General features: G+C 41.6%; 1 protein-coding gene across 1 annotated transcript in view; it reads right to left on the reverse strand.

The window, feature by feature from the left end:
* LOC138763805 (metalloprotease TIKI2-like) overlaps window positions 1-19346 on the reverse strand; it is a 445092-nt gene that overhangs the window by 93500 nt on the left and 332246 nt on the right.

Genomic DNA, 19346 nt, shown 5'->3' on the forward strand with positions numbered 1-19346 from the left:
GCAACTCAGGTGGGGTGGGGTTCATTTTGGGTTAAGGTGTTATTGGGTGTGGGGATTGTCAGAGTATTTCATGTTTTAAATGTGTTGTCATACATTGAGATTAAAAAGGGACATGTAAAAGACAAAAATAGGCAAAAAGGGGATGGAGGTAGTGAGGAGGCAGAAAAGAGGTGTAAACAAGATATAAGATGATCACATTGAACTATATGACTATAAACATTAAAGGAATACATAACCAAATTAAAAGGAAGAAGCTACTAAATTTACTGAAAAAGGAAAAAATAGATATAGCATTTGTGCAGGAAACGCATCTAACTGAAGAGGAACATAACAAATTGAAGAGAGACTGGGTAGGGCACATAGCGGCAGCATCATATAATTCAAAAGCTAGAGGTGTAGCCATATTAGTTAACAAAAATATACCAATCAAGATAGAGGAGGAAATAACAGATCCAACAAGGAGGTTTGTAATGATAAAGTGCCAGATATACTCAGAAGTTTGGAATTTGTTCAATATATATGCACCTAACGAGGAGGATCAAAAGTTTATGCAGGATATTTTTTTTAAGATTGCAGACATGCAAGGAAATATATTGATAGGAGGGGATTTTAACATTAATTTGGATCCAATGTTGGATAAAACTGGTCAAAAGACAAGCAAAAAGAATAAGGTAGCCAGATTTAGGAAATGAAAGTTATGGATATATGGAGGAGGTAGCACCCAAAAGAAGAGGAATATTCATGCTAATCGAGTAAGCATAGAACATACTCAAGGATAGATATGTTTCTGTTGTCGGCAAATATTCAAGTCAGGAAAACTGAATATAAAGCTAGACTACTTTCAGATCATTCACCACTACTATTGGCAATAGAACTGGAGGACATCCCATCAAGAACACAGAGATGGAGGTTAAATTCCATGCTACTTAAAAGACAAGAATTTAAAGAGTTTATTGAACGTCAAATTGAAACATACTTTGAAATAAACACAGAATCGGTTAAAGATAAATTTATACTATGGGATGCAATGAAAGCTTTCAATAGAGGACAGGTAATAAGTTATGTAACGAAGATGAAAAAGGAATATAATCGGGAAATAGAACAGCTGGAAGGGGAGATAGCAAGTACAGAAAAGGAACTAGTGAAAAGAGACAATATAAAGAAAAAGAGAGAAAAAAATAAAATACGAAACATTATAAACGTACAAGGTGGAGAAGAACATAATGAAAACAAAGCAAAAGTATTACGAATTGGGAGCAAAAACACACAAAATATTGGCCTGGCAGCTTAAAACAGAACAAGCTGCCAATTTAAGAGGGCCAGGCTCGTGTTTCAGACGGCCTCCGAAAGGTCCCAAGGTAAAGAGTTAGACTTACAGAATGGACGAAAAGCGCAAGGGCACTTTTTTTTTCTTTCTTCTTTGGCTTGGCTTCGTGGACGAAGATTTATGGAGGGGGTAAAAAGTCCACGTCAGCTGCAGGCTCGTTTGTGGCTGACAAGTCCGATGCGGGACAGGCAGACACGGTTGCAGCGGCTGCAGGGGAAAATTGGTTGGTTGGGGTTGGGTGTTGGGTTTTTCCTCCTTTGCCTTTTGTCAGTGAGGTGGGCTCTGCGGTCTTCTTCAAAGGAGGTTGCTGCCCGCCAAACTGTGAGGCGCCAAGATGCACGGTTTGAGGCGATATCAGCCCTCTGGCGGTGGTCAATGTGGCAGGCACCAAGAGACTCATGTAAGACGGCAATAATTACAGTAATACCAAAGACAGGGAAGGATCCATTAACACCAGCATCATATAGAAAAATATCCCTACTTAACTCAGATTATAGAAACATAGAAACATAGAAGATGGGAGCAGGAGTAGGTCATTCGGCGCTTCGAGCCTGCTCCGCCATTCAACAAGATCATGACTGATCTTAAAGTTCAGTACCCCGTCCCCGCCTTCTCTCCGTAACCTTTAATATCCTTATACTGAAGAAATAGATCTAATTCCCTCTTAAATATATTTAATGAACCTGCCTCTACTGCCCTCTGTGGCAATGAATTCCACAGATTCATCACCCTCTGGGTAAAGAAATTCCTCCTCATCTCGGTCCTAAATGGTTTGCCTATTATCCTCAAATCATGGCCCCGGGTTCTGGATTTTCCCATCATTGGAAACATCGCACCTGTATCCATTCTGTCCAGTCCTGCCAGAATTTTATATGTCTCTATGAGATCCCCTCTCAATCTTCTAAACTCCAGGGAGTACAATCCCAATTTGCGCAATCTTTCCTCATAAGTCATTCCTGCCATTCCAGGTATCAGCCTGGTGAATCGCCTCTGCACTCCCTCCATTGCAAGAACATCCTTTCTTAGGTAAGGTGACCAAAACTGCACACAATACTCCAGGTGTGGTCTCACCAAGGCCCTGTACAGCTGCAGTAAGGTATCCTTGTTCCTATACTCAAACCCTCTTGATATGAAGGCCAACATACCATTTGCCTTTTTAACCGCCTGCTGTACCTGCATGCTCGCCTTCAGAGACTGGTGTACAAGTACCCCTAGGTCTCTCTGCACTTCCCCATCTCTTAATCTATTGCCATTCAAATAGTAATCTGCCCTCCGGTTTGTATTACCAAAGTGGATAACCTCACATTTATCCACATTGTAGTGCATTTGCCATGTATCTGCCCAGTCCCTCAATTTATCCAAATCACACTGGAGCTTCCTGACCCCCTCTTCTGTGCCCACAACCCCTCCTAGCTTAGTGTCAACTGCATTATAAGATAGTAGCAAAATTATTAGCAAACAGATTGGCCGACCAAAAGGGATAAAAATAAAGGAGGAGCAAAAAATCAGTTTATTTGCAGATGACATCATAGTATACTTAACAGAATCAGAGATATCAATAAAAGAACTACATAAGAAATTGAAGGAATATGGAGAAATTTCGGGGTATAAGGTCAATGCAAATAAAAGTGAAGTGATGCCAATGAGTAATGCGGATTATACAGAATTTAAAAAAGAATCACCATTTAAATGGCAAACACAAGCAATCTGATACCTAGGTATCAGGTTAGACAACAACTTAAGCCACTTGTACAAAACTAAATTAATAATAATAAAGAAATTACAGGAAGACTTAGAACATTGGAAAGAATTACCACTAACATTGATAGGGAGAGTGAACTTCATTAAAATGAATGTGTTCCCAAGGATACAATACTTATTTCAAACGTTACCAATTTCCTTGTCAGAGAAATTCTTTGTTAAACTAATGAGAATAATAACAAAATTCTTGTGAAAAGGGGGGAAACTGAGGGTAGCGACCAAACCAGAAACTATTACAGAGCCGCACAATTAAGGTATTTATCAGATTTTTACCAGACGAAAGAAAAACCAGACTGGACTAAGATAGAACTAAATAAAATAGGGGAGAAAGTACCGGAACATATACTGTATAATTGGGATGAAAAGCTGGTGAAATATAATAACTCACCACTATTGCATCATTTACTTAATATATGGAAGAAGATTCACGTAGAAAGGGGAAAAAAATGAATTACCAAGTACCAAAATTGTTATTGACATATAATCCACTAATCCCTTTTACAATAGATAACCTTTCCTTTAGAGAATGGGAGAGAAAAGGAATCAAGAGAATAGAGAATTGTTTTTTGGGAAATAATTTATTAACATTTGAACAGTTGAAGGACAAATGTGGAATAACTCATGGTACAATGTTTGCATATCATCAACTGAAAGCTTATTTAAAGGAAAAAGTGGGAAACAGATTGAGATTACCTAAGGAGGCAGCTTTGAATATGCGATTACAGATACCATGATAATTAAAAGATTTATAACAAATATGTACATTAGGCTGCTAGGTAAGGAAAATGATGAAACAAGCTATAAACCTAAACAAAAGTGGGAAAATGTTTTAAACATATAGATAAAAAATGAAGCATGGGAAAAGTTATGTTCTGGAACTATGAAGAATACAATAAACACAAGGTTACGCATGATACAGTATAATTGGTTACACAGGGTATATATCACTCCTCAAAAATTAAAAGAATGGGATCCAACAATATCGGATAGGTGTTTCCGCTGTAAAAATGAAATAGGAACAACAATACATGCAATTTGGGCATGTACAAAAGTGAATACGTTTTTGGAAGAACTAAATCGGATATTAAATAAAATCATAAATAATAACATACCAAAAAACCCAGAGATCTTTCTTCTAAGTAACATAAGAAGTAAAGAATTAGGCCTCAAATTCGATAAAGCGCAAAAAAGATTAATTATGAGAGCCTTAGCAGTAGCAAAAAAAATGTATAATGTCAACTTGGAAAATGGAAGAGAATCTGAGAATACAGCAATGGTACATGGAAATGAATAAATTTATTCCACTGGAAAAAAATAAGATATAATTTAAAAAATAAAGTTACATTGTTTGAACAACTTTGGGAACCATACATGGAACATAACAGATAGAGCTTGCCTCGGAACTCCAGCCCCTAAAATGATAAGAAAATAAAACGATTTGATTTAGTGTGTAAAAGTAGATGACACATATTTCTTGTTTGTTTTTCCCTTGTGGGAAGACATTGTTTTATGGTTTTGTATATGTTGAATATTTATAGGTTTTGGAGGGGAGTGGGAAGGGGTGAGGGAGGGAGGAGGGAAAATGACACTGTTTATATTTAATGAGAAACGTTTGTACATATTTTGGTTGATATGGCTTATAGTGTGAGAAATAATTTTTTTTTAAAAAACGTCATAAAGTCAGATAGCACAGAAATAAATACTGTTCACAGCAACACTGTGCCTTGCTGCTTGTCTAGATAGTTTCCAATATTATGAGCATACCTGCCTCCACCACCCCTTAAGGCTTTGTGTTACAGATTACAACCACCTCTAAGTGTGAAGGCACTTTCTCAAATTTCCTCTAAACCTCTCATTATTAACTCTTAACCTTTGCTCTCGAGATTGTCACACCTCCCCCATGGTGGAGAAGTTTCCTTATGATTACAACTTTTGTCTACCACTTTTATATCCCTGTCAGCCTCCACCACTGGATAAACCCAGTCTATCCAATTTCTCCTCATAACTGACTGGGTCAATAACCTTTTCAGTGCAATCACTGCCTTTCTACAACATGGCGAGAAGAACTGTGCACAGTACTCAAGCTATAGCCAACTTTCCTGGTTTGATATTCTTTGCCCCGCTAGTGAAAACAAATGTTTAACGTACCTTATTTATCACCTTACACTGCCACTTTCAAGGATATCTACCCTTTTACAACGTCAATCCATTCCTCAGTTCTCTATGGTCCTTCCATTCATTGTGCTAGCCCCTCCTTGATTAATCCTCCCATTGTGCATCGCTTCACACTATTCAGGAATAAATAAATTGAATCTGCCATTGCTCTTCCCTTTTTTATCAATTGAATTCTCCTAAACTCTAGAAAATGCAATGCATGTTACTCACTTTCTCCTCGTGTGCAAAACCTTCTAGTGCTGAGATTAGTCTACTAAATCTTTACCATTTCAGGATCAGGATTTATTGTCATGAATAAATCATGAAATCATAGTGCAAACATACATATTATAACTACCTTACGACATTACTATAAAAAATAAAATAATAATAACCATAATTGTGCTTGAAAAGTAAGGCATCGTCTTTTGTTCATTGATTATTCAGGAATCTGATGGCATTGAGGACTAAGCTGTCCTTGTGCCACTGAGTGCTTGTCTTTAGGCTCTTGAACCTTTTCCCCGACGATAGCAGAGTGAAGAAGGCATGGCCTGGGAGGTGGGGGTCTTTCAGGACAGAGGCTGGTTTTTTTAAGACACTGTCTCGTAGATTCCTCGATGGAGTGAAGTCTGATGTCTGTGATGTCACAGGCCGATTTCACAAACCTCTGGAGTTTTTTCTTGTCCTGAGAGTTGGCACCTCCATACCGGATAGTGATGCAACCAGCCAGAATGTTCTCCACGGTACACCTGTAGAAGTTTACGAGAGGCTTCGGTGACATAGCGAATCTCCTCAGACACCTCGCAAAGTCTAGCCATTAGCAAACCTTCTTTGTGATTGCATCAACATGGAGGCTCCAGGATAGATCCTTGGAGATGTTGACACCCAGGAATTTCAAGTTCTTTACCCTCTCCATCAATGTTATCTTGATGAGGACCGGATCACATTCTCCTGAAAACTATAATCATCTCCTTGGTTTTGCTGACATTGATCACAAGGTTGTTGTCATTACACCATTCAACGAGCTGATCTATCTCCCTCCTGTTCATTTCCTTATTGCTGTTTGTGATTCTGCCGACAACTGTGGTGCCATCAGCAAACTTGTAGATGGCATTGGAATTGTGTCTGCCCACATAGTCATGGGTGTGTAAAGAGTAGAGCAGTGGGCTAAGCACATATCCTTGGGTGCACCTTTGTTTTTTTTTTCAATTTTTTATTTTTCACACCATAAATCACATTAACCATGATAGACACTTTTTCCTTTTCACACATATACAGTGCCATTTTCTCCCCCCCCTCCCTCCTCCCATCCCACCCTCCCTACCTCACCCCTCCCGTCCATTTAAAGTACAAAATCTAGGATACATTAAACCAGTCAAACAATGTTGTCATTCAATAAAAATACACAAGAAATTCCACTGAGTCCATTCTTTTCATTTCCTTTTCCTTCCGTTAACTTAGGTAGTGATTGTCCCCGGTAGGTTTTCGCTATTGTGTTTCATGTAAGGCTCCCATATTTGTTCGAATATTTCAATATTATTTCTTAAACTATATGTTATTTTTTCTAATGGAATACATTTATTCATTTCTATATACCATTGTTGTATTTTCAAATTATCTTCCAATTTCCAGGTTGACATAATACATTTTTTTGCTACGGCTAGAGCTATCTTAACAAATCTTTTTTGTGCATCCTGTAGCAGTGGTTGAGTGTGTGGGGTCCCTTGGACTCACGCGATGTGTTGTTGGTAGTTTGTCAGAGACTTCTTCAGGTTGGCCTGATTGAAGTCCCCTACAATGATCGGGAGGGAAGGCATCAGGATGTGCTGTCTCATGGCTGTTTATCACAATGCTTTGTCCCTCCAGTGCCAGCCTGACATTAGCCTAGGGTGGAATGTACAGAATGACCAGGATGATGGGTGGTGAACACCCTCGGCCGGTAGAATGGGTGACACTTGATTGCCAGATGCTCCAGGTCAGTGGAGCAGGATTGGGACATGTCCATTACCACTGGTAATGCCACCTCCCCTGGTTTTTCCAGATGCTGCTGTTCGATCAGTGTAACGGAGGGTGTAACCCTTGGGCTGCAGTGCTGTGTCCGGAATGTCCGCATTTAGCCATGTATTCATAAGTATGTCACACAGCATTCCCTGATGTCTCTCTGATGTTGAAGTCTGGCTTGGAGTTCATCAAGGTTGTTCTCCAAGGACTATACTTTTACCAGGTGGATAGTAGGGAGTGAAAGCCTCAGGTCCCAATTTGTAGCTTGCCCTCAGCATCCACATGGTTGGCTTCATTGGTTAGGTAAGAAGACCAAAAATGGTATATGATGCTCAAGGTGGAGTCTCATCAAGGCACCAAAGCTCTTGTATTAAAATCTTCTAATCATGAGGGCCAACATAACATTAGCCTTTCTAATTGCTTATTAACCCTGCATGTTAGCTTTCAGTGATTTGTATAAAGGGATATCTGAATCACTTTGTACAATATCACCCTATCCCTTACCACTTAAGAAGTAGTCTGTTGCTGTACTTTATGTACCAACAAGGATGACCTCAATTTTCTGCATTACATTGCATTTCCCATACTCTTGCCCATTAACTCAAAATGTCACTATCTACCTATGCTCTGGTGTGCCATCCTTCTGACTCACAAACTCACGTAGATCTCAGTACTCATTCATACCTACACCAGTCCAACTGGAGGCACACCTGATTTACTGCATCAGCCGGGGTTCATCATGCCATTTCCCAACCTGAGTCTTAAGGTTCCACATTTTAGTATCTCTATGAAGAACTTAAGTACAAAAAACTAGGCCTACCTTTTAGAAACACAGGAGTATGGCAAGTCAGAACTGCTAAGGAGAAATTCCATCTCCATTATCAGGTGGAAATCTCTTTCAAGAAGATATTCCCTATCTTCACTGTGTATGTTTGTCCGCACTTAACTTTAGAAAAAGGAGATTATCAGGTCCATTATCATATTGCTTGTTGTGCAAACTGGCTATTGTGTTTAGTAAATATACAAAATTGCTGGAGAAACTCAGCAGGTCCTGCAGCGTCCATAGAAATTTTGTGTATTTACTACAATCACAACGACTGCAGACTTTATCTTTTTCACTGGCTGTTGGGATTCTTATACTACAACTGTGACTAAATTTGAAAGCTGCTTCAATGTGTTTCTGGGTGATATGAAAAGAATGTGAAAGATGCTGTGTAAATACAAGGCTGAAGCAAACTTTTTCAAGATTCAAGAATCCTTGATTGTCATGTTATAAAGAGAGTGCAATATCACAGGGAATTTGCTTTCGTTCGCCATAAGGCAGAAAGATTCACATTGGCAGAAATTGCCTGAAGAGCCTCTTATAGTCAGAAAAAGAGAACCAAAAAGGGTCCATGAGTGTCCGTGGATATGCCTTCAGCACTGCAGCCATACAGAGTCCATTCAAAACCATCAGCTGCCTGAGCTCCAAATAAGAAACTCCGACACGATCAGGAAACCTTCAGCGCCCTCTACACCTTCTTACATCCTGGTTCCAATACCTGGTACCCCTTTAGCCAGGCTCTAGGCAGTCTCCAGCTGTCCGCCACCTTTTGTGGCCAGTAGCTTGCAGCCTACATGGATTCCTTGCCTCGAGTCATCAACAGCCCACCGTCTGTGTGTTCTTTAGCCGCAGAGCCCCTCGCTGGTAACCATACCATGGGTCATCTCCTCTGTTTCACCTTCTCAAACAGGATGTGCACTTACAGTTTTCTGGTGCCGTATGTGAGTCTTCTGCCTCCCCAGAGTCTGCAAGCCCTCATGGCCTGCTGCTGATCATGGGCCCTGCCATCTAGGGTGTAGAGACCGCGATCACATAATCTTTAAATAAAACCACTGTTGGATCCATTAACAGGCCATTTAAAGCCTGTGCAATGCTGATGGCAGTCGGACTGGATGGTTGGACCAGCGACAGCGCTGCCAATACAGCAGCATCACCACTTTCTTTGATAAGCATTAATGATCTAGAAAATCTCATCTTTCAAAAATGTACCCACCTCTTCTCCCCTTATACCAAAGAGGTTTTCACCCTCGAACCTTATCTGTCATCATCTGGGGTAGAGGTCGGATCACTTGGCCATACTTCTACTCCCAGTGTACAAGCAGAGATTGATGACCATGGGATCAGTGGTAAACTTGAGTCCCTCACTGTGGTTACTGATCACTCCCAGCCAACCTTAAATTTCACAAATGTAATCTGCATTGTTAGCCATATTCAATCCTAGTTCTGTCACAACAGCCATCCATTTACCATGGATGAACTGCAGAATGTGGCAGCCAATCCAAGAAAGTATCAAAAGCAATGCCTAATATACTGAATACCGGAAGAGTATTTGTTAATAACATCTTGTCATTTTGAATTAAGTTATGCGCTTTAACAGTTTTGAGGTCACTCGACTTGTATTTACAATTCTCTCCCAGTCTTACAACAGTTCCACAACTATATTCTGCCATCTTCCGATGGACAACGGCTAGTCCCCTGGTTGTTGGTGGGAATCCCACATGAATAACTAGAAAACTCGAGTCAGGGTATTGGATTAGAGTTAATGCGATGTCGATTTCAGATTTATTGTCAGGAGTACGCACTGGCATATAAACTCCGGTGAGAATCAGTGATGAAAACTCTCAGGGTAAATAGAATTGATCTAAGGCAGTAGAGCAGGAGGTCAGCATAACCCAAAATCCATGTATTTAATGAAAAAGCACACACCGCCCTCTCTCTCTTTAGTAATCACTTACATACCACAAAACACCTATGGCAGCCATAGGTGCCCTGTGGTTAGTAAGGGATTACTTAAGGTGGTATGTGAGTGAGGAAAAAAAGGTTGGGATCCACTGCAATAGATGTTCCTCTAGGATCATTAAATCACAAATTACTTTTAAATTATCTAAATTGGTTGGATCATGCCAAACTTCTTTTGTATTTGCATTGCTCAGGATCATACTTGGAGCTGAATCCAGCTACAACCTTCACTGTACCTTTATGTGTTGATATACGAGTATTTTAAAGTTTAACCAGTTGATTTAAAATAGCTGACCTCCTATTCTAATTCTGTCCTATCTCAACATCTGTGAGCCTGATTTTGTCTTCCCTGGCAAGCACTGCAACCTTTATACTATTGAAGCTTATAAAGTTCAACACATAGCTCTAGCATTGACTGATATGCCTGTGCCAACAAAAATATTATCTCTGTTCTATCTGCACTGCATTTTAATTCTTGAACGAGACGCAAAAAAGACTGATAATGGTACCTGAAAGGACATACTCACATGAAGGAAAAAGTTTATTCTTTCCAACCAGCTAATTCAGCTCCACATCTGTGCTTCAGATTTCCAATAAATAATTCGCAACAGATCAAGCAAAGCAAAACCATCTTTTTCTGTCTTGATGCTTCTGTTGCCTCCATTGGAGGACTGTCTTTTTTCTGATCCAAATGCATTTACGTTGCTGGGCAGAAAATATTCACAGCCATTCCCCGACATACCTATGAGTTGCTTTCTGACTGACTTGTCAGATCTCGAAATGGACTCGTCGGATGTATGTTAGCTTGGCATGTAGAAGTTGTGTACCTGTGCAGCATTCTTTGGGGTTTAATACAATAATGGTTTGATCCAGCATGAAAATTTGTTAGATTTTCTTGAATAATGCACGCTTACCGAATGGAAACCGAGATCAAGAACTGAGAGGGATGCTGTGATGTACACAATGCCGGGATATCGTCTGACCATCACATCAACCATTGGTAAATGTACAACCAAGCATAATCTTTTATATTTACATATATTTTTAACAATTTTTTACAGTAATTATTTTCGGTCGCAGGCACAGATGGTCAAAAGTCAGATAGGTCATAAGTAGGGGAGAGGCTGTACTTTAAAACTGTTCAGCATCAGAAAGATCAGCTAGTGGAGATGCCTCATAGCTCCAGTGAATTAGATTTGGCCCTGATTTCCAGTGCTCTGAGGACATAGTTGTCACATTTGTGGCCCGAAATGTGAAGTTAATAAAACATTAAACACAAGTTTTATCAGGTAAACTTTCCAGTGGCTTTTTATTTTCCCGTTTCCTTTGTTCTCCTGCTTGTGTTCTTATCTCTCTCTCATACCACGTGACTTCCGGTACATCTCATACATATTCATTATCATGACATCCCTCCTTTAATCAGAAATAAACTTTACCTTCACTTACCAATATCCCTCGGAAACTTACAAACATCGTAACTAATGGTAATACTATAACTCAACTACATAAAATTTACTTCCTACAGTACTCATACATGCACTTTATGGTATAAGATTAAAATACCGTCCCAAAGTTCTTATTAAAACTATGGCACAAAGTCTTCGTATCGTTTGGGCACTTTCCGGTTTCGTTTCGGCCTGCCTGCGATATTGTCGTCGCTTCTCAGTTGTTCACTCTCGGCGTCGGAAATACTGCTCGCCATGGCTTCGGGTGTTTCTGGCGCTCTAGTCACTTCATCAGGAGTGCTGGTAACTGCCTCTGGAACATCATCAGGTCTCTCAGTTTCAGCATCTCGTATTGGCCTTTCAACCTCTTCGCTCGATGTATCTCTGGACTGGTACCTTTTTACACTTGATACATTTCTCTTATACAGGACTCCAGTCGGAGACTTGATTGTCACCATACTGCCACTTCTGGATACGACAGTATAGGGTTGATGGTAATAAGGTGTGTCTAGCTTACCACCAGTTTCATGCCTCACTAGAACATTATCTCCTGGCATGATGTCTGAGTACTTGGCTCCACGTTTTGAATCTGTGTACAGCTTTGCTGCACCTTTCTTTTCAGCATCATGGTCCCTCATCTCCTGGTCGTCTCGGATTTCCTTTATTTCTGGCATTTTTGTGCGGATTTTTCTCCAAAAAAATGCTTCTGCAGGACTTTTTCCAGTGGTTGCATGAGGCGTTGCTCGATAGACAGCCACATAAGATAGCAATGCTTCTCGCCAATTTTGTCCTTCTGCGTGTGCAATTCTCAATCGTTTTTCAATGGACTGATTTTGTCTCTCTACTTCTCCGTTGGCTTGCGGCCATTTTGGAGTTACTTTATGATGGTGGACACCTGTGGTCCTCATGTAATCCGTAAATGTCTCTGAAATGAATTGTGGACCATTGTCAGAGTATCTTTGGCTTGGCTTCGCGGACGAAGATTTATGGAGGGGGTAAAAAAGTCCACGTCAGCTGCAGGCTCGTTTGTGGCTGACCAGTCCGATGCGGGACAGGCAGACACGATTGCAGCGGTTGCAAGGGAAAATTGGTTGGTTGGGGTTGGGTGTTGGGTTTTTCCTCCTTTGCCTTTTGTCAGTGAGGTGGGCTCTGCGGTCTTCTTCAAAGGAGGCTGCTGCCCGCCAAACTGTGAGGCGCCAAGATGCACGGTTTGAGGCGTTATCAGCCCACTGGCGGTGGTCAATGTGGCAGGCACCAAGAGATTTCTTTAGGCAGTCCTTGTACCTTTTCTTTGGTGCACCTCTGTCACGGTGGCCAGTGGAGAGCTCGCCATATAATACGATCTTGGGAAGGCGATGGTCCTCCATTCTGGAGACGTGACCCATCCAGCGCAGCTGGATCTTCAGCAGCGTGGACTCGATGCTGTCGACCTCTGCCATCTCGAGTACCTCGACGTTAGGGGTGTGAGCGCTCCAATGGATGTTGAGGATGGAGCGGAGACAACGCCGGTGGAAGCGCTCCAGGAGCCGCAGGTGGTGCCGGTAGAGGACCCATGATTCGGAGCCGAACAGGAGCGTGGGTATGACAACGGCTCTGTACACGCTCATCTCCGCGCGGTACCGCACGGATGGCAGTCTCTTCAATCTGAGGCGCCTGCAAGCTCACACCAAGACACAAGAGAAACTTGTCCGTGAACTACTCTTTGCAGATGATGCCGCTTTAGTTGCCCATTCAGAGCCAGCTCTTCAGCGCTTGACGTCCTGCTTTGCGGAAACTGCCAAAATGTTTGGCCTGGACGTCAGCCTGAAGAAAACTGGGGTCCTCCATCAGCCAGCTCCCCACCATGACTACCAGCCCCCCCACATCTCCATCGGGCACACAAAACTCAAAACGGTCAACCAGTTTACCTATCTCGGCTGCACCATTTCATCAGATGCAAGGATCGACAATGAGATAGACAACAGACTCGCCAAGGCAAATAGCGCCTTTGGAGGACTACACAAAAGAGTCTGGAAAAACAACCAACTGGAAGGCCTCGCGGAGATGAGCGTGTACAGAGCCGTTGTCATACCCACGCTGTCAGAGTATAATGTAACAGGTAATCCATATCTTGCGAATATCTCTACTAACGCTTGTATTGTTTTTTCAGTGGTTGTGGACTTCAACACCACGTACTCATAGTATCCGCTGTAGTAATCTATCACTACCATAATTGATTCACCCGTCGGTAAAGGTCCAAGAAAATCAACAGCTACGTTGATCCATGGTCCTGTCGGAAGTTGCGTACTCCGGATCGGTTCTGGCGGATTACTCCTACTTGTGATTTGACATCCGTGACAAGTTTTAACAAATCTCTCTGCGTCTTTATCACAACTTGGCCACCATACCTTGGTCCTGAGGTTTTGCTTGGTACCAACAATGCCTAGGTGTCCTTCATGCGCTAAGGATACGATCTTCGGTCTCAATCTTTGTGGTATCACCAATCTGCAACCTCTCAATACACACTGTCCGATGCAACAAAGTTCGTCTCTAATGGGAATGTAAGCCTTGTGAGTACACTTGTCCCATTGTCCACTCTGTATGCATTCTCTTACTTCCATGAGTTCTGGATCACGTTCGGATTCTCTCTCGACCTCCTTCGTAATCACAGCATTCGGTGTCGACTGAATAGCTACGAAGCGTACAAAGCTCTCTGTTTCTGTTCCCAATTCTGACTTGGATTGTGGACCACCATCCTTCACCAATCTGGACAGCAGATCAGCAATGTTTGCTTTCCCTGCAATGTAGATTACTTTATATTTGTAGGGTTGTAGTCTGAGTACCCATCTCTCTATTCTGGTACATAATTTGGATCTAGGTGCATAGATCACCTCTAATGACTTTGGTTGATGCCGCCGGATCGTAATATCCAAGAGTGTTTGCATCTGTCAGGCTTTGCTTCAGCGCTGTGAACGCTTTCTTCTGCTCAGATCCAAAATGAAATGGTACACCTTTCCTGGTTAGTTTCCTTTGTGGTTCTGCCACTGTAGCGAAATTAGGAATGAACTTTGCACAAAAATTGACCAATCCCAGGAAACTCCTCACCTCTGTTGCGTTCTGAGGTGCACGTGCCTCTGCAATAGCTTTCACCTTGGCCTCTGCAGGGTTTAGTCCTTCCCGTGTAAGTCTGTGTCCCATGAAGTCCATTTCTGACACACCGAACTGGCACTTGTTTCCATTCACGGTAAGGCCTGCCTCCTGTAGTCTAGATAGTACACGCCTCAACCGTTTGTCATGCTCTTCCTTCGTTGTTGCATGGACTATGATGTCGTCAGAAATGTTGGCAACTCCAGGAATGCCTTGAATCACTCGATGGATTTCATACTGGTAGATCTCTGAAGCTGCATTAATTCCAAATGATAGTCTCTTGTAACAAATGTTGTTACATCTCGGGAACCTGGATCCAGCTCTAATTGATGATAGCCCCATTTCAGATCAATTTTTGAGAATATCTTACTGGTAGTTAGTTCTTGAAGTATTTCCTCCACTGTTGGTATAGGATGTCATTCTCTAATTATAGCTTCATTGGCCATTCTCATGTCAACACATAGTCTTATGTCACCCTTTGGTTTGGGCACAATCACTACTGGGCTGAACCATTGTGTCGAATGTTCCACAGGTTCAATAATGTCTTGTTCGATCAATTCTTTAATTTTGGCTTCGACTTTCCCACGAAGTCTAAACGGAGTTCTGCGCACTGGTTGCGCCTTGGGTTTGACCGTTTCATCTACCGCTAGCTTCAATTGTCGACCTTTCAGCTTTCCTACTCCTTGGAAGACTGCGGGGAATTCTTGCTTCATATCCTCGAATGACTGAATTGAATTGACACAAGCTCCAATATGAAGTATTGCCAGGTCTTGCGCTGTGCTTCTACTCAGCAATGGTTCTCCCCTCTCTTCTATGACCATAAACTCTGCGTCAGTGTACGTATCTCCAGCTCCAACAGTTGCAGTAAAACATCCAATGGTCTGCAATGGCTTGGTTGCTGTGTATGGATAGTTTCTTGGAACACTTCTTTGAGGTACAGATAATCTTTTTCCTTTTCAATTTCTCCCATAAATGTCGATCAATCACATTATTGTCACTGCCTGAGTCTACAATGACCTGCACTGTCACTCCACCAATGATCACTGGGACCTTCTCATTATGTACTTCATTCAACGTAAATTGGTAACAACTCTGTTCCTCCTGGGTATCATCATCGTCACCGTCTATCTGGCGAATGGTCTCTTTCTTTCCAGGATACTTTCCTTTCCCCCAGGCTTTGCCTTTGGAAGTTGTACTCTTCCTCTTCTGGTCTACATTGGACTTGCTTTTGCACTTCTTTGCACAGTGGTCCTTACCTCCACACTTTCTGCAAACTTTGCCTTTGGCTGGGCAATATGGGTCTTTTCCAAAGTGACCTCGGTTTCCACATCGATAACACTCCACGTCCTGTGTCAACGTATATCTTGGCTGATTATGGCGATGTGAGAGCCTCTTAATTTGCTGGCTTGAGTTGTCTTTCAGGGTCATGGTATGAAATTGCCCTTCAACAGCCTCTAATGCAGCAGCAATGGTTAAAGCATCGGTGAGTTCCAACTCATTCCCTCTTTCCAGTAGACGTCTTCTGAGTTTATCTGATCTACAGTGCTGTACGACTTGATCCAATAATTGGTTGTCCAAATCAGCTGGCATGTAATTGCATCCAACAGCTAGCTGGCGTAGTCTCGTCACGTACTGAGCAATTGTCTGGCCATCTTCTTGTCTCGTTCTCCGAAACAAATGGCGTTGAAATGTAGCATTCGGTGTCACTACATAGTGTGCATTTAATGCATCTACCGCTTTCCGGTACTCATCCTTTCTTCCAGTATTCAAAAGTGTCTTAAACGTTTCCCAAACTGCGGGTCCTGCAGTGAAAAGAAGTAATGCCCTTCTCTGCGCTTTTTGATCAACTGTACCGGTATCTAGAAACAGGCCACGACTGTCGGCGTAGGATTCAAATTCTTCCAGCCATGCCTTCCACTTCACACTTACAGTGCTTGCATCACCCGTTGGGTCAAAATGAGCAATTCCACTATGTGTTAGAAAGTCATCGTCTGCACCAGCCGTGAGGAAATATTCCAGCCCCAAAAGTACTAAGTGAAAGAGAAAATTCTTATCACCTTGAAGTTGTCTGTAATCCTCTGTAATCTTGTTTAGTCTTTAACTTTCTTCAAGCTTCTTCCATCCTCGTCGCCAATGTCACATTTGTGGCCCGAAATGTGAAGTTAATAAAACATTAAACACAAGTTTTATCAGGTAAACTTCCCAGTGGCTTTTTATTTTCCCGTTTCCTTTGTTCTCCTGCTTGTGTTCTTATCTCTCTCTCACATACCACGTGACTTCCGGTACATCTCATACATATTCATTATCATGACAATAGACACCATATGTCCCGATGTATGCACCTTCACAATATGACTGCACACTTTTCCTCCAGGTGCTCTGGTTTGCTGCCACATCCCAGCAACTTGCACATTGGTAGATTAATAGACTATTGATATATCTGCCTCATGGATAGTGTGATAGAACTTGATGGTAAAATAGATGGAAAATTAATGAGAGAATATGATTACTCTGTGTAAGAGGCTTAGTTTGCTTGACCATTCACCAGGATCATGGCTGATCTTCTAACGCAGGTCCCTTTCCAAAACCATCACCTTACATCCAGATATCTATAGATCATTACTTTGACTGAATACCACAACTCAACTAACCTAGAACTGAGCTGTGATCAGGGAATCAAATGGGTTCAATTTTCAGATCCCTCATGCAGACAACTTCCAGCAGATATTGCTGCACAATGTCTGCAGTCATGTCATCTAACAGCCAATTCCATTAATAGCTAAACCTATCCAACAGCCAGGCTGAGCGAACATGACATAAACTGGGAATAAAATATTTTTTTTCTCAATCTATATCTCTAAAAATCATAATTCCTCAAATATCAGTACAACATTTATTGCAAAGGTTAGGAGTTGGACACTTACCAGTGGAGGAATAGCACCCAGCCTTGGGGTTCCTTTCTCCTTATGTAACAAATATTTTCATGAAGAAAATATTTACTGTAAAAGTTGAAAGATACTCCTCTTCCCAACAAATAATTTTAAGTCTATCTATAGATTAGTTATTGAGGCATTATTGTCATATTACAGGCTCTCAACCTATCTGCAGTTATGGCAAAAAAAAACTGATGACAGATGTTTTTCAGAGCATTGACTCTTCTTATAAATTTCTGTTCATGGTCCTCTGACAATATTTTTTTTTTTCACCTTCAAAAGCAATAGAAAACCAACATGTAAAATAAAAATGAGCATCCAGTCCTCGGTAAAATGCAGCATACTCATTCCTATTACACTTCTCCACTCAGCTATGAGATAAACTAATTTTCCCTCTTGTTGTGGGTTTTATAGAACTATACAGCACAGAAACAGGGTCCTTTGGCCCTTCTTGTCAAATGCTCAACCATTTTTCTGCCTAGGTCCACTGATCTGCACCCAGATCATAGCCCTCCATACCTCTCCCATCCATGTACCTGTCCAAATTCTTCTTAAATTGATCCTGCATTCATCACTTCACCTGGCAGCTCATTCCTCACTCCCACCACTCTTGTGTAAACAAGTTCCCCCTTATGTTCCACCTAAACCTCCCTTTTTACCCTTAACCCAAGTCCTCTGGTTTGCATCTCACCTATCCCCAGTAGCTATCCCCCTCATAATTTTAAATACCTCTCTCAAATCTCCACTCATTCTTCTGTGCTCCAGGGAATAAAGTCCTAACCTGTTTAAGCTTTTAACCATATAACCATATAACAATTACAGCTCGGAAACATGACAATTTGGCCCTTCTAGTCTGCACTGATCCAAATACCCTCCTCTAATCCCACTTACCAGCATTCTGTCCATATCACTCCATCCCCCTCCCATCCATATACTTACCCAACTCTTTCTTAAATGACAAAATTGACCTTGTCTCCACCACCTTTCCCGAAAGCCCATTCCACACAGTAACCACTCTCTGAGTAAAGAAGTTTCCCCTCATGTTACTCCTAAACCTTTGCCCGTCAACTCTCAACCCATAACCTCTTGTATCCATCTCTCCTACTCTCAATGGGAAAAGCCTCTCCCCATGTATTTGTAACTCAGTTCCTGATGTCTGGGCAACATCCTAATAAATATTTTCTTCACACTTTCTATCTTCTTGATATCTTTCCTGTGACTGTACACAATACTCCAAATTTGGCCTCACCAATGTTGATTTTTGAGGCCAATATTCCAAAAGTTCTCTTTACAACCCTAACCACATGTGACGCCACTTTCAGGAAACTATGTACCTGTATTTTCAGATCTCTCTGTTCTAGCGCACTTCTCAATGCTTCGCCATTTACAATCCTTTCAGGGTTTGTCTTTCCAAAATGCAACACCTCACACTTGGCTGCATTAAATTCCAACTGCCATTGTTCAGCCCATTCTTCTAGGTGGTTCAGATCCCTCTGCAAAGCTTTGAAAACCTTCTTTGCTCTCCACAATGCCTCTAGTCTTAGTGTCAGCTGAAAGCTTGCTGATCCAATTTACCACATTATCATCCAGATTATTGATATAGATGACCAACAACAATCGTCCCAGCACCAATCCCTGAGGCACACCACTAGTCACCGGCCTCCCAGTCTGAGAAACAATCTTCCACCACTACTTCTGGCTTCTCCTATCAGCCAATGTGCAATCCAGTTTACTACTTCACCATGAATACTGAGTGTCTGAACCTTCCTGACTAACCACTCATGTGGGACCTTGTAAAATACCTTACTAAAGCCTAT

Source organism: Narcine bancroftii, chromosome 5 (assembly GCF_036971445.1).
Source record: "Narcine bancroftii isolate sNarBan1 chromosome 5, sNarBan1.hap1, whole genome shotgun sequence".
NCBI classification, from domain to species: domain Eukaryota; kingdom Metazoa; phylum Chordata; class Chondrichthyes; order Torpediniformes; family Narcinidae; genus Narcine; species Narcine bancroftii.